At 56.0% G+C, this 3,755-nt stretch overlaps 1 protein-coding gene across 3 annotated transcripts in view; it reads left to right on the forward strand.

The window, feature by feature from the left end:
• The first annotated feature begins 245 nt into the window (after nucleotides 1-245).
• ARVCF (armadillo repeat gene deleted in velocardiofacial syndrome) overlaps nucleotides 246-3,755 on the forward strand; it is a 249,277-nt gene continuing 245,767 nt past the window's right edge. For 2 of the 3 annotated variants that reach the window (XM_014943993.1, XM_014943994.1), the window contains exon 1: nucleotides 3,139-3,193. The gene's annotated coding sequence lies outside the window, so the exon portion shown is untranslated. Of the gene's footprint in view, nucleotides 1,756-1,997; nucleotides 2,136-3,138; nucleotides 3,194-3,755 lie in introns of those variants that run through there. The other variant, XM_014943992.1, reaches the window with a different exon arrangement.

Genomic DNA, 3,755 nt, shown 5'->3' on the forward strand with positions numbered 1-3,755 from the left:
GCCAGTTCAAAACAACGCCCGCCCCTATTGGCTCCGGGCGCCCCGCCCTCCCGAGCGCTATTGGGGGGCGGCTCCCCCGCCTCTCCTCCTCAAGCTGTGATTGGCTGGCTCGGACACAGGTGCCCGCTTGGCACCGCCCTCTCCCCGTCCCCGCGCCGCCATGAGGGGGGGCCGCCATAAGGGGGCCGCGGCCTCCTGCCCCCGGTGCATCCCGGGGGCTGCCGTCGGGCCTGAGGAGGGGCTGCCCCGCCGTGTCTGGAGAGAGGAGGCGGTGCTGGAGGCCCGGCCCCTCCGCCGCAGCCCAGCGTCCCTGTCCCTCACAGAGGCCGGGAGAAGCCGTCTGTGGTACCGTACCTGGGCTGCTGTTGGCGGCCTGTCCTGGTTTGAGTGACATGGGGCTAATTCAGCTTCTAATGCCGGGGAAAACGGCACTTTTAGAAAACTCTGGTGTCTGAATTTGTGAATATACTTACTCTGTAACCACCTCTGGGGTGTGGGTTTCAAGGTCTCGGTGTTTTTGAGCTCCCCGGGTGTGGGAATGAGGAGGAGTGAGGCCCAGGCCCCTCACCCAAGCTGCCAACGGGGTTATTTCATACCATGGATGGGATATTCAATGTCAATTAGAAAGTTTGCTGAGTTTTCTCTCTCCCTTGATGGCTGCAATCCTGAGAACTCCTTGCCCTGGTGCTGGACCCCGAGCCCTTCCCACCAAAGCTATAGCACTCACGGTGTCCCAAATCTAATGCTTTATTAATGTTAATTAACAAGTCTTATTCTATTCAATCTGCTTCTGTTTCAAACTTCAGGTTTTCTTGGTTTTCCCCTGATTCCCCTTCCTGGGTGGGGAGGGGTCATCAGGTGATAGAATAATTGCCTTAATGACAATAAATTGCTGTGGGTTCCTCAAACCACAGCACCACCTCAGCCCATTTCCAGTCTGTTTTGTTTCAAGGTATGAAATAATGGCATCAAAACCCTGATCTGAGCTCCAAAGGGCTTGTACCCCTGAGGACTGATACACCCAGGGCCGGGTTGTTGACAATCTTGGTGAATTTGGATGGAGATGACACCCCTGTAGATGAGGGATGTGTGTTAAGGTGACTGCCCTCGGGAGAGACTCCGCTTCCAGAAAGGCCCCGAAGTCGCTGAGCCCTGAGCAGGCAACGGTATGAATTCAGGCCAGGACAGCTTTCCTGAGGATTGAGAAAAACACAAGTGACAAAGTCAAATTTGCTTTCAGTTATTAAGCACAGCATAATGAGAACTGATAATTAAACATTTAGTAATTTTACTTAGATGTGCAGATTTAGGCTGGGATTGGATCGGTGCCACCTCTTTGTCCTTTCGTACTGAAATGTTACCTTACTCGTGGGTTTCTCAAAGATTTCAAACTTTATTCCTGACTCTTTTTCACAGGTGGCAGTAGAGGGTTTCAGTGGAGCCTGTAAATTAAAACTGTTTTATGGTGAAGACCAGAAAAGCCTTTCCTGCTCTTCTGGGGTATCACACTGATAACCAGAGCCCACACAAGACACAGGACGCTAACGGAAAGAACTCCCAGGGGTACACGAGTGTGTAACGTGGCTCGTGAGGCAGAACTTTTCATCTTGGATGCAGAGAACCTGAAGTCAGTTGTTGGCTTTACTGGTCTGGCGTGTGACATTGAGCAAGTTCATCTCAATATGTTCTTTCTCCACTGTTAACAGGATGATGGCATCACGAGGGCTTTTGAGATCTACTGGTGAAAATTGCTGTGTGAGTGTCTCATCATCACTATTCGTACTCTTGTTTTGAAACACAGTAAGAAATTGTAGTTATTACCTACATATATCAACCTTGATACATACAAATCTAAAATATATTTATGGTTTCAGGTACAGAGATGTTATTTAAAACAGTTATCTGATGAATAAGTAGACAAGTTAACATTGGTAAAATGGGTGTGCGTTAAATGTAATTTATTGTTCTTTGCTGTCCCTCTCTTTCTCTGAGAATAGACTCATCGCTGTGACCAAAAGATTATTTAGGTCCTGCACTTGCTACCCAGAGAAGCCTCAGGAGCGGGGTCTGTGTGCCTTCAGCAGGAGTCACGGCCGGGGGAAGAAGAGAACTCTCCATAGGCTTAAAACTCAATGGTGCTAGTTTTTACCGATTGTTAGTCGTTTCGTTATCTTTAATACACACGGGAAGTTGGAATAACTTCAGAGTCATTTAAATACGGGGTTTTTTTTTGAGGCTTCCCAGCAGCAGCCGCCGCGAGGGTCCGTGAGCGCCGGGTTCGGTGCCCGTTCTGACCCGTCCTCCTCTCCCCTGGCTCTGCGCTCTGCTCTGCCCGAGCCAGCTCGGTTACTGCTGGCCCTCGGGCACCCTCTCCCCGGGGAGCAGCGTGCGGCTCCCGTTGTTAGCCAAGCTCGGGGGGTCCCATCCCAAACCGGCAGAGACCCTGCAGCCGCTTGGAGCGTCCCCGCTGCCGGGAGCGGTGCCGGCCACCGGCTACGCACCGAGCGGCTCCCTAGGGAAAGTGACGGGCAGTCCCGCCGGCCAATGGCGCGCCGAGCGGCCTGCCGGTGGGCGGAACGGGGGGCGGAAACGCACCAATGAGACTTCGGTTGCTAGGCGCGACGGCAGAGGAAGTAGCCAATAGGAAAATTCGCGGCAGGGGAGCAGCGGGCCGGTTGGCGTGCCGGGCAGCGCGAGGCTGTGGCCGGCGGCGGCGGCGCTGCCCCCCCCCTCCATTCTCCGGGCGATGGGGCGGGCGAGGGCGCCTCCTCCCTCTCGCCAGTGCTCCCCCAGGTGTGAACGTTGGGCAATGATAAAGCCCCTCTTTAAAAAAGAAATATATAGATATAGTTAGAAAGACGTTAGTGAGGCGGGGTCAGGGGGGAGCGGGTCTCCTCCTGCTGGGCCTGTCCCGAGGGGCGCCCGGGCGGCGCGGCCGTTATTTCTCGTCACGGCGCGTTGGGCAGGACGGGCGGTTTCTGCCCGGGACCCTGCGCTGGAGCGGCCTCGGGGCTCCTCCGGCGGGGCCGGTGGCGGCGGGGGCAGGAGGGGAGTCGCCGCTCGGGCGGGGCGGGGAGGAGAAGCCCGGCGGGGCCGCACGGACGGAGCCATTTGGTGCACCCGCCCCCTCGGAGCCAGCAGGAGGAAGGAGAATAAGCTGAGGCCGGAGGAATCGGAGGAGCCGGAGGAGATGGTGAGCGGATGGCGGGGCCGGGGCGATGAACGGGGCGATGAACGGGGCTGTGCCGGGAGAGGCGGGTTCTGGGAGAGGTTCCCGCAGGACGCGGCGCCTTCGGGGGGATTTTGCATCGCGGTTGTTGCGGACCGGGCGCCTTTGTTTGCTAAAGGTCGGGGTTTATTCCGCCGCTCGTTGCGGGATGCGCAACCGGGAGTGGGGGGGTGCGAGCGGCTGGGGGTCCCTGCGGGAACCGAGCGGACAAGCGACCCCCGAACCAACCGACATGGTGTGGGTCCCGCGGTGGGGCGGGCAGCCCTGGGAGGGAAGGCATTGATGGATTGATTGCTCGGGTTATTGCACGCAGAGGAGATGAGTCGCTTTGTAGCGAAGACCCAACAGAACTAACCCATTTCTCCGCAAACGTGAAATCCACCAGACTTCAACTTGGTTAATTTCCTCCTTTTCCTTTTCTCTGCCGTATTGCTGTAGGTGATTAAAATCTAATGTTTGCAAAACTTTCTTGAAAACGTTCACTTCTAGCCTGCAAATAGTAAAGACTTTCTCCCCCCCCCCCCCT

The sequence above is a fragment of the Calidris pugnax genome, unplaced genomic scaffold (genome assembly GCF_001431845.1).
Source record: "Calidris pugnax isolate Ruff unplaced genomic scaffold, ASM143184v1 scaffold138, whole genome shotgun sequence".
Lineage (NCBI taxonomy): Eukaryota > Metazoa > Chordata > Aves > Charadriiformes > Scolopacidae > Calidris > Calidris pugnax.